This window comes from Triticum urartu, chromosome 4A, assembly GCF_056163025.1.
Source record: "Triticum urartu cultivar PI428250 chromosome 4A, HENAU_Tu73, whole genome shotgun sequence".
Taxonomy (NCBI): domain Eukaryota; kingdom Viridiplantae; phylum Streptophyta; class Magnoliopsida; order Poales; family Poaceae; genus Triticum; species Triticum urartu.
Window position 1 is genome coordinate 574329181 of NC_141876.1, and position 12968 is coordinate 574342148.

Here is a 12968-nt window from a genome sequence, read left to right on the forward strand (position 1 = left end):
CGTGATCGCTGAAGACGGAGAATACTATGTGGACCATGAGTCCGTATGTTAGGAGATTATATTTGTAAGAGATAATTATTGTATATATGTAGCCGGTAGTGTCGGATAGATATACGAGAACTTGTTGTTCGACCAATCTCTCGGAGAAGGAGAGGTGGTCGATATCACTTCTCTCTGTATGCATATATGTTCATGACGATCTTCTGTTTCCTTTGTTTGCTTACTAGCTAGCTAGCATGTCTAGTCCTCTCTATACGTATGTATAGTACGTAGCGTCGACCAAGTACGGACATAACAGAGGACACTTCTCTCTATTAATTATAGCTAGCTAACACAATATATGAAACACCTAAATTAAGCCCCCAAAACCCCCAAACCCCCCCCCCTTTCAAAGAAAACAAAAACCCCAGCCACAGAAATGTTGACGCGTGGATGCCTATTGGTCCCGGTTGGTGCCACCAACCGGGACCAAAGGCCCTCCTGCCTGGGCTCCGTGCACAGGCCACGTGGAGGCCCATCTGTCACGGTTCTGGATTGAACCGGGACTAAAGGGACAGGGAATTAGTACCGACCCTTTAGTCCCGGTTCAGGAACCGGGACAAAAGGCCCTTACGAACCGGGACAACAGGCCCTTTTTCTACTAGTGGCACCCAAGTAAATATTCAAGGAGACTCAAGCATCTAAGCTTGGGGATGCCCCGGAAGGCATCCCCTCTTTCTTCAACAAGTATCGATATGTTTTCGGATTCGTTTCATTCATGTGACATGTGCAATCTTGGAGCGTCTTTTGTATTTAGTTTTCATTTTTCTTTTATGCACCATGCTGGTGTGAGATAGTCCTTGGTTGATTTATAGAATGCTCTATGCACATCACTTATATCTTTTGAGTATGGCTTTATAGAATGCTCTATGCACTTCACTTATATCTTTTGAGTATGGCTTTATAGAATGCTCTATGCACTTCACTTACATCTTTTGAGTATGGCTTTATAGAATGCTTCATGTGCTTCACTTATATCATTTGAAGTTTGGATTGCATGTTTATCTTTACATCGAAAACCGCCATTTGTAGAATGCTCTTTTTCTTCACTTAGATTTGTTAGAGCATGGGCATATCTTTTGTAGAAAGAATTAAACTCTCTTGCTTCACTTATATCTATTTAGAGAGATGACATGAATTGGTCATTCACATGGTTAGTCATAAAATCCTACATAAAACTTGTAGATCACTGAATATGATATGTTTGATTCTTTGCAATAGTTTAGTGATATAAAGATGGTGATATTAGAGTCATGCTAGTGGGTAGTTTTGGATTAGTTGAAATACTTGCATTGAGGTTTCTGATTCCCGTAGCATGCACGTATGGTGAACCGTTATGTAACGAAGTCAGAGCATGAGGTATTTATTGATTGTCTTCCTTATGAGTGGCGGTCGGGGACGAGCGATGGTCTTTTCCTACCAATCTATCCCCCTAGGGGAATGCGTAGTAGTACTTTGCTTCGAGGGCTAATAAACTTTTGCAATAAGTATGTGAGTTCTTTATGACTAATGTTGAGTCCATGGATTATACGCACTCTCACCCTTCCATCATTGCTAGCCTATCTAGTATCATGCAACTTTCGCCGGTACCATAAACCCACCATATACCTTCCTGAAAACAGCCACCATACCTACCTATTATGGCATTTCCATAGCCATTTCGAGATATATTGCCATGCAACTTCCATCATCATCATATACATGACTTGAGCATTCATTGTCATATTGCTTTGCATGATCGTAAGATAGCTAGCATGATATTTTCATGGCTTGTCCGTTTTTTGATGTCATTGCTACGCTAGATCATTGCACATCCCGGTACACCGCCGGAGGCATTCATATAGAGTCATATATTTGTTCTAGTATCGAGTTGTAAGTAAATAAAAGTGTGATAATCATCATTATTAGAGCATTGCCCCAAGAAAAAAAGAGGCCAAAGAAGCCTAAATAAAAAAAAGGGAGCCAAAGAAGCCCAAAAAAAGAGAAGAAAAGGGGGCAATGTTACTATCCTTTTACCACACTTGTGCTTCAAAGTAGCACCATGTTCTTCATATAGAGAGTCTCTTGAGTTATCACTTTCATATACTAGTGGGAATTTTCATTATAGAACTTGGCTTGTATATTCCAACGATGGGCTTCCTCAAATGCCCTAGGTCTTCATGAGTAAGCAAGTTGGATGCACACCCACTTAGTTTCAGTTTGAGATTTCATATACTTATAGCTTTAGTGCATCCATTGCATGGCAATCCCTACTCACTCACATCGATATCTATTGATGGACATCTCCATAGCCCGTTGATACGCCTAGTTGATGTCAGACTATCTTCTCTTTTTTGTCTTCTCCACAATCACCATTCTATTCCACCTATAGTGCTATATCCATGGCTCACACTCATGTATTGCGTGAGGGTTGAAAATGTTGAAGCGCGTTAAAAAGTATGAACCAATTGCTTGGCTTGTCATCGGGGTTGTGCATTGATACATCTCCAACGTATCTACTTTTCCAAACACTTTTGCCCTTGTTTTGGACTCTAACTTGAATGATTTGAATGGAACTAACCTGGACTGACGTTGTTTTCAGTAGAACTACCATGGTGTTATTTATGTGCAGGAGCAAACGTTCTCGAAATGACCTGAAACTTCACGAAGACACTTTTCAGAAAATAAGAAAAATACCTGCCAAAGATGAAGGCCAGGGGGCCCGCCGTCTCTCCACAAGGGTGGGGGCGCGCCTGCCCCCCTAGGGCGTGCCCCCCTAGCTACCTTGTGGCCCCCTTGTTTCCTCTCCGACTCCACCTCCACCTCCATATATTGAGTTTCGGGGAGAAAAAATCAAAGAGAAGAAATCATCACGTTTTACGATACGGAGCGGCCGCCAAGCCCTAAAACCTCTCGGGAGGGCTGATCTGGAGTCCGTTCGGGGCTCCGGAGAGGGGGATCCGTCGCCATCGTCATCATCAACCATCCTCCATCACCAATTTCATGATGCTCACCGCCGTGCGTGAGTAATTCCATCATAGGCTTGTTGTACGGTGATGGGTTGGATGGGATCTATCATGTAATCGAGTTAGTTTTGTTAGGGTTTGATCCCTAGTGTCCACTATGTTCTGAGATTGATGTTGCTATGACTTTGTTATGCTTAATGCTTGTCACTAGGGCTCGAGTGCCATGATTTCAGATCTGAACCTATTATGTTTTCATCAATATATGAGTGTTCTTGATCCTATCTTGCAAGTCTATAGTCACCTATTATGTGTTATGATCCGTTAACCCCGAAGTGACAATAATCGGGATACTTACCGGTGATGACCATAGTTTGAGGAGTTCATGTATTCACCATGTGTTAATGCTTTGTTCCGGTTCTCTATTAAAAGGAGGCCTTAATATCCCTTAGTTTCCGTAAGGACCCCACTGCCACGGGAGGGTAGGATAAAAGATGTCATGCAAGTTCTTTTCCATAAGCATGTATGACTATATTCGGAATACATGCCTACATTATATCAATGAGCTGGAGCTAGTTCTGTGTCACCCTAGGTTATGACTGTTACATGATGAACCACATCCGGCATAATTCTCCATCATCGATCAATTGCCTACGAGCTTTCCATATATTGTGCTTTGCTTATTTACTTTTCCATTGCTATTGCTATCATCATTACAAAATACCAAAAACATTACTTTTACTACTGTTTCCTTTTGCTACCGTTATCACTACTATCATATTACTTTGCTACTGAACACTTTGCTGCAGATATTAAGTTTCCAGGTGTGGTTGAATTGACAACTCAGCTGCTAATACTTGAGAATATTCTTTGGCCCCCTTGTGTCGAATCAATAAATTTGGGTTGAATATTCTACCCTCAAAAACTGTTGCGATCCCCTATACTTGTGGGTTATCAAGACCATTTTCTGGCACCGTTGCCAGGGAGCATAGCTCTATTCTTTGAGTCACTTGGGATATATATCTGCTTATCATTATGAAGAACTTGAGAGATCCAAAAACCAAGATCTATCCCTCAACTACGAGGGGACGTAAGGAACTGTCATCTAGCTCTGCACTTGATTCACCTTATGTTTTGAGTAAGCTTGCGACACCTACACCTGCTTCTGCTATTCGTTCTGATATGTCGCATATTATTGATGATGCCACTTCTGCTATGCATGATACTTATGATGAAACTACCTCTATGCCTGATACTACTATGCCACTTAGTGATTTTCTTGATGAACAACTTGCTAGGGCTAGAGAAATTGAAAACGTTGAAACTGATGATACTGATGAAAGTGATGATGAAGACCCACTTGCTATTCCTAAGGTGAGGGAGTCTTGGATTAGGGGGTGTCCGGATAGCCGGACTATGCCTTCGGCCGGACTATGAAGATACAAGATTGAAGACTTCGTCCCGTGTCCGGAAGGGACTTTCCTTGACGTGGAAGGCAAGCTTGATGATATGGATATGTAGATCTCCTACCATTGTAACCGACTCTGTGTAACCCTAGCCCTCTCCGGTGTCTATATAAACTGGAGGGTTTTAGTCCGTAGGACAAACAACAATCATACCATAGGCTAGCTTCTAGGGTTTAGCCTCTCTGATCTCGTGGTAGATCTACTCTTGTACTACCCATATCATCAATATTAATCAAGCAGGACGTAGGGTTTTACCTCCATCAAGAGGGCCCGAACCTGGGTAAAACATCGTGTCCCCTGCCTCCTGTTACCATCCGCCTAGACGCACAGTTCAGGACCCCCTACCCGAGATCCGCCGGTTTTGACACCGACATTGGTGCTTTCATTGAGAGTTCCTCTGTGTCGTCGCCATCAGGAAGGATGTCTCATCCCGTCTCTAAAGAAGGCTGTCGGCCAAACTCTCCGGCTAGGCGGTTTTCTTATGACCGCATGTTCGGCTGTTGCGCCGACGATGACCTCTCGGGTCATCAAAAGCAATCTTCACGTCAGCTCGGAATTCGCCGAGCAGCTAGATCCAATGGAGCTCTCTTCCCTAAACGAGCTCTTGGATCGCATCGCCGCCCTGGGAGTCGCTACGGATTACGACCAGATTGGGCCTAAACCCGATCTGAGAGAGATTAACTCTCCCCAGGTCACCCATCATGTTGCCATGGTAGAGGGACAGTGCGGCGACCCTTCATCTATCTTAAGGACCAGCTATGTCCAGATTCCCGATCCCTCCAAGCCGGATACCCGCGGAGGGGAGGACATCATTCAAGACCTGAACTTAAAGTCAGGCGACGGGCTAGATTCATTGGACAGCATCCAAGAATCCAAACTTCCGAGTTCGGAAACTCCTTGGCCCCTGGGTCTCAGATTGGGTGAGGTTTCGGATTTGATTCCACCCACCCACCCGTACATAAGCGATCTATCCCAAATTAGGCAAGAGCCCGAAGAAACAGTACATCATTACTGGGCCAGATTCCTCCTGGTTATGAACAGGATAAAGGACTGCCGTGAGGAAGACGCAATTTCATTCTTCTGCAATAACTGCACGGACAAGGGAATCCTCAACGCCATAAGTCGCCGTGATATTACACGCTTCGCTAACTTGGCGTCCATAGTACGAAAGTACTGTGCGAAAGCGCCTAGAAAACCGAAATAAAATTTTGGGACAATCCGGCCCTGAACACAGACCCAGTCCGAAATAAAAGGGTGCATCATCGCCAGACACCCGGGTTCAATACCAAAAAGCAAAAGCCCTCTACAGGGCACGGAACCGTACTGGCAGGATGGCTTAATGGACCCTGTAAAATTCACAGTGGAGAGGGCGCCACACCAACTCACGGCCTTAGAGCATGTTGGATACTCCGGCAGGTGGCAAAAATTGGCGAAGATCTTCTAATTCCAGAAGCCACAGAAAGCCACCGCAGAGACACCAGTACGATATTAACAGTCTTCGAGACTTTCACATCAAATAATATGTGAAAAAGAACACTCCGCAGCCTTGCCGAAGTCTACCAAGTAGCAACAATAAACCCATGGAATGACACGGCTATTACTTTTAACGCCAATGATGAACCTAAATTCCGAACAGCCCGAGCACCAGCCGCATTGGTCCTCAGTCCAATAGTGGACGGCTTTCGTCTTACCAAGGTACTCATGGATGGCGGCAGCAGATTGAACCTCATTTATGAGGAAACCCTTCAAAAATGGAAATAGACCGGAACCGCATTGAGCAAAGCAGCACAACCTTTAGAGGAATAATCCCCAGTCGGGAAGCGCGATGTACAGGAAAAATCACACTAGATGTGGTGTTCGGCACGCTGGATAATTACAGGTCCGACGAGGTCACGTTCCAAGTGGCCCGGTTCAGTAGCGGATATCATGCTCTGCTAGGGCGGGAAGCATTTACAATCTTCCAACCAATACCCCATTACGGGTACATGAAGCTCAAGATGCCCGGGCCTAACAGAATCATCACTCTCGCTAGTGATCTGGACATAGCACTCCGCGTCGAAAACAAGACAGCCGCACTAGCCCTCGAGGCGCTATCCGAAGCCCTAGCGGCTGAGGAATTGACTGCGCTGCGCTCCACGGTGAATAGGGACGATGTGATACTCGACAAAAGATCCAAGTCCACCTCCTTTAAACCAGCGGACGAAATAGTCAAATTCCAGGTCCATCCAACGGACCCCAATAAAACAGCTTCCATCGGGGCACAGTTAAACCCTGATGTAGATGCCGCACTGCGAGAGTTCCTACGAGAGAACTGGAACATTTTCGCCTGGCACCCTTCAGACATGCTAGGAATCTCACGCAGGCTGGCCGAACACAGCTTAAATATCCTAAAAGGGTTCAAGCCAGTCAAACAGGCTCTTTGGCGTTTTCCGAACCTAAGAGACAGGCCATGGGAGAGGAACTAGCCAAGCTATTGGAGGCCGGATTCATCAAATATATAAAACACCCTGACTGGCTAGCAAACCTGGTGATGGTACCAAAGAAGGACAAATCCTGGCGCTTGTGTGTTGATTTTAAAGACCTTAAACAAGGCTTGCCCAAAGGATCCCTTCCCTCTCCCCCGCATCGATCAAATTATCGACGCTACCGCAGGACACGAATCATTGTGTTTCCTCGACGCATACTCCGGCTACCATCAAATAAAGATGGCAGAGTCAGACCAAGCCGCAACGGCATTCATCACACCATACGGCCCATTCTGCTTCAACACAATGCCCTTCGGGCTCAAAAACGCCGGCGCAACATATCAGCGCATGATTCAGACATGTCTGGCAAACCAGATCGGCAAAATAGTGGAGGCATACATAGATGATGTGGTCGTTAAAACAAGACATGTCGAAACTCTAGTATACGACTTGAGGCTAACATTCGATAACCTCCGAACATACGACATCAAGCTCAACCCGGAAAAATGTGTTTTCGACGTTCTAGCCGGAAAGCTCTTGGGCTTCATTGTATCCGGTAGAGGAATTGAAGCAAATCCAGCCAAGATCCGAGCTCTGTCACAATTGGATATCCCGAAGGACCTCAAACAAATACAAAAATTAACCGGATGCGTGGCGGCTCTAAGCCGCTTTATCTCCCGCTTGGGAGAAAAGGCCCTACCCCTTTACCGCCTCCTTCGGTGCACCGAACACTTCGAGTGGGAGGATGCAGCCATGGCTGGACTCAACGAAATAAAAGCCATCTTGGCAACAAACCCAGTCCTGGCCGCGCCAAACATTGGCGAACCAATGCTATTATACATTGCAGCAACCCACCAGGTCGTAAGCGCAGTGCTCGTCGTCGAACGAGAAACGGACGGACACAAATTCCCCCTTAAAAAGCCGGTCTACTATGTGTCCACTGTCCTTACTCCGTGCAAGTCACGGTACCCGCATTATCAAAAGATTGCGTACGCGGTATTTATGGCATCCCGGAAGCTGCGACACTACTTTCAAGAGTGTTCAATAATAGTAGCCTCGGAAGTGCCACTTAACGATATTATAAACAACCGCGACGCGACGGGCCGGATTGCAAAATGGGCCATTGAGCTCCTCCCGTTCGACATAACTTACAAGCCACGGCGAGCTATCAAGTCGCAAGTTTTGGCCGACTTCGTCGCAGAATGGACGGAGGCCGAACTCCCTAAAGAGTACGGCACATATTCAAACTGGGTCATGCACTTCAACGGCTCCAAAATGTTGGCCGGTCTAGGGGCTGGCGTCGTTTTGACGTCCCCCACAGGAGACATAGTTCAATACGTACTCCAGATAATGTACACAGACTCCAACAATGCAGCCGAATATGAGGCCCTTTTACATGGTCTCCGGATGGCAGTGTCCATGGGCATTCAACGCCTAGAGGTGCGCGGGGACTCGAACCTCGCAATATCCCAAATAAATGGAGACTTTGATGCCAAGTATCCAAAAATGGCAGCTTATCGCATCGCCGTCCTAAAAATGTCAGCTCGTTCGAAGGGCTCGAATTTCACCATATAGCCCGGGAAAATAATCAGGCGGCAGATGTCCTGGCATGCATCGGTGAAAAACGCGATGTAGTCCCCCCAACATCTTCTTGGAAAGGTTGTTCAAGCCATCCGTAGTATGGGAAGGGGAACCCGGCAATAACAGCCCGGACCCAACCGCACTGCCCGACACCGAACACTGACATAATTGGAGGCTCTGCCAATGAAATAACACCTTCAGCCCACGTAATAATGGCCGTCATCGCCCCGTGGACAGAACCATTCCTTGCCTACCTTACTAGGCAGGAACTCCCCGAGGACCAAAATGAGGCACGCTGCATAGTGCGGCGATCTAAAGCCTATAAAGTCCACGAGGGAGAGCTTTATAAGAAAAGCACTACCGGAGTCCTTCAAAGGTGCATCTCCGAAGAGGAAGGGCGGAACCTCCTGGCTGAAATTCATGCCGGACTCGGCGGTCATCACGCTGCAGCTCGGTCCCTTATAAGCAAGGCCTTCCATATAGGCTTTTATTGGCCGACGGCCCGGGCAGACGCCCAGGACTTAGTCCAACGATGCGTCGGTTTCCAGCTCTTTGCAAACCAAAGCCATATGCCACCCACCGCCCTCCAAACTATGCCCATCACTTGGCCCTTCGCGGTCTGGGGGCTTGACATGGTTGGACCCCTTAAAGGCGGAACCGACAAGAAAAAATACTTACTGGTCATGGTGGATAAGTTCACCAAATGGATAGAAGTCAAGCCTGTTAAGATGGCCGAATCCAGACCGGTGATAGACTTTATATCCGGGTTGTACACCGTTACGGCGTCCCCCACAGCATCATCACTGATAACGGCACGAACTTTACGGCCGACGAGGTAAAACTCTGGTGCATAAACATGGGCATCAAGCTCGATTATGCTTCCGTCTATCACCCACAAACTAACGGCCAGGTCGAACGTGCAAATGGTCTTATCATGAGCGGCATCAAACCCAGACTAGTGCGGTCCCTTAAGGAATCTAATACGCACTGGGTAGAGGACCTCAACTCCGTACTCTGGGGGCTGCGGACCACGCCGAATCGCACCACCGGATACACACCATTCTTCATGGTGTACGGCGCAGAGGCAGTTTTGCCCTACGACATAATTCATGACTCACCTCGAGTGCGCATGTACGAAGAAAGAGAAGCCGAGCTCGATCGGCAGGACAGTTTGGACGCCTTGGAGGAAGAGCGTGACGTGGCAAAAGCCCGTTCTGCATTCTATCAACAGCAGGCTCGAAGATACCAAAGCAGAGAAGTACGGGCCAAAAATTACAACGTTGGCGAATTAGTTCTACGCCTGCCGGACAACAAAAAGGACAAACTCAAGCCCAAGTGGGAAGGTCCCTTCATAATTGACCAAGTCCTGACTGGTGGAGCATACCGCCTGCGAGATGCATCCGATAACCGACTCGAGCCGAACCCATGGAATGCAGCCCGTCTCCGAAGATTCTATGCCTAGCGCCGAACTCTGTGTTCGTCTCCTTCCTCTGTCCATTTTTTATATACTTTCTGTCTTACATTTCTCTCCTTCTCCTCTCTCTCTCTTATAGCCTTTAAAGGCTCATAAAGTGACGCGCTATCCGTGCTCATTAAACCCGGGGGCTTCTTTAAACAAAAGCTTATTTATAGGGGCTTCATGCCCAACACATGTGTCACACTTCCGCATGTACCTTTTATTCACCATTATATGCATCGATATGACTTAAGTTTTGGCCAAGCTGGGTTGCCTGGCTCCTGTGCTTACCCCTACGTTCCCGATTGTTTGGCTAGGTGGTAAAGGGAGCACCTCTGCAATTGTTACTGCCGGGTCAGCCGGATGTGTACCTCCGACTGGGTGAAGCCGAAAGCTAGCGTTCTTAAGGGAATATTCGGTCGGTGAACTAAAGATGATCCTTTTTTCACTTATTTATCTATACGCCCCCAGATGTTTTTTCCTGCGTTTCTTTTTGCAGAATGGACATGCACTTTAGGGCATGACTCCCAGGGAAAGGAACCCCTAACGGAACTATTCTCCCTGGAAGATGTTTCTTACTAACCATGTAATATAACATAACTAGTTGGGCACTTGTTTGTTCAAGCACTAATGACCCCTACGCCTGGTCTCCATGCATACCCCGGTTCTTCTATAACCGCGAGGGTATTCGGACACACTCCGGACCGTCAGGTCCCGAGGTTGAAGCGAAAAGGTTGGCCATGACAAACGATCTACAATCCGGCTAGAAGGCATTACACATGTCAATTAAAATTACATAGTCAATCTGACTAATTGTATTCCTCTTCAATACCATCTAACAGGCTGTCTAGCTTACAGTCCTGTTGGGAATACTTTGCGGCCAATTCTACTTGGCCGTATACTAAGCTCACAGGGATCTCCTTCCCATCGGGCCCCACGGGTCCGACCTCAGCCATGTGGTTTGGGTCAGCCTTCGTGTACCGCGTCTTCACCATGGCCCAGGCCTCCCTGGCGCCCTGACGGCAGGCCGACATCTTCCACAATCGGAAGCGCCGCGCGCTCCCTTCAGCTTCTCTACAAGCTCTCCAAGGCCTTCGGGCATGGAGACGGATGGCCACAAGGCCTGGGCGACGCCTTGCATCACCTGCCGAACTCGCTCGCGCAGTTGGGAGAGCTCGGGAAGAAGGTCACCCGTAGAACTGGGCATTTCCTCTGCATGACGACCTGTTAGCATACCTACAGACATTACTATGTTAGTTGACTTCCTCGCCGAACTCTTTTTTCAAAGTTCGTTTAAGCACTTACTAAATATGCCGCGTCGAAGCCGCTGATTCTCCTTAACGGAGTCCAACAGCTGGGCACGAACATCCTTCAATTCAATGCCCAGCTTGGTGTTGGCATCTTGGAGATCGTTCTTCTCCTGCCTCACCTTTGTCAGCACATTCTCACCAGCCTTCAGCTGGCGTAGGAGTTGTTGCTTTTCCGGATTCAATCCGGCGCCATCTGCAATTTCATTTGTCAGATTTGCACCCATGCCGCACTTCACAAAATACTAATCTTTCGAAGCGTATATTACCAGAGGGGGTCTCCTTGGGCTCCCCTGCTGCGGCTAATGCGGACTCAAGTTGGGCTTTGCACTCTTCCAGCTCCTGGGACAGTGGGGTATTCTTTTCTGTAAGAACCTGCATAACAAATGATCCTTAAATCAGTTATTCTAACTGTTTCAAGTCTCGGGGGCTACTGGTATACATATATATATATATATAATTACCAAAAATTTCTTACCCGTATGTCTTTTACATATTGCTCCGTGGCTCTGGCTAGACCATTTTGAGCGGCACAGAGGTACGCATCTCCCGAATTGAAGGCATCCAATGCCTCTTGGGAGAAACAAGCGTCGCGAAGAACTGTCCGGCGACGCCTGTGGTTCATGGCACTCTCCACCTCGGAATTGGTGGCAGACAGCCTGTCCGCATCCTCTGTCGGAGGAGCGTCCGGTGCACGCCTTGTGTTCGCCTCCGCTTCCGGACTAGGCTTTGGAGCCTGGCTGGTGGAGGCGCGATTGGCAACCTCTCCGGATATAGTCCGGCGAGGCCTGTTCGTCCTGAAGAGAGCACGAGCGTTAATATGCCTCAAAGGAATAACACCTGGGAATAAGATGGCGCGCTATACCTTTGCGCCAGCGTCTCAGTCCGGACCGCACTTCTTTTCAGCCCGCGGGGCCTTGCCGCCCCTCGTTGGCTAGTCGCTGCAGGCTCAGCCTCCCGTCTCAAGGACCTCCCCTGCAAAACACGGTTGTCATACGACAGTCAAAAACACGTGAGGATAGATCCCTTTTCAAAGTGCTGGGACTTCGGTCTCAGTTACCTGTGAGGCTGGGAGTAGCCCTGGGTAATCGGCCGTAATGGCCACCAAGGCGTTGTCCTTGCTCAATTGATGAAACACCCCATCAATCAGCTCCACAGATAAGACCGGATACTCTTGAGAGGCCGGGTTGAGGGACCGTCCTGGGTCCTCGGGTTGTGGAGGAGGGCTGTTTATTTGTTTAACAGCCTGGCGCAGTTCCTGCGTTGAAGTCGTTAGACTGAATATTTAACGATGGGAATATAAAACGGATGGGCAAGTAAAAGTGACCACTTACCCAACTTGGGGGATTGTACATAGAAAATCCACCCTGTGGGTTGACGCGGAGAAATTCCTCCTCTTCTCCCTTGTACAAAGTGGACAAGATCTTTAGTAGAGCGGCAGCCGAATCCGGGCCCTTACGGCCGTAGCGGGTGGCGTCGTCCTCCCCGTTGAAGTCCCACATGGGGTGGCCTCTATACTGAAGCGGCTGCACCCCTCGCATGATGCATGCGGCCATGACCCCGATCATGGTCAGTCCGGAATGAGCTAACAATCTTATCCGGCCCATCAGGTAAAGAACGTCCTTGTCACTTTCCCTCTGAGGGCTCTGTGGACGCCAGCTTAGGCGCTTCTTTAGGGGAGCACTGTCGAACTCAGGGAGGCCGGTCCGGAC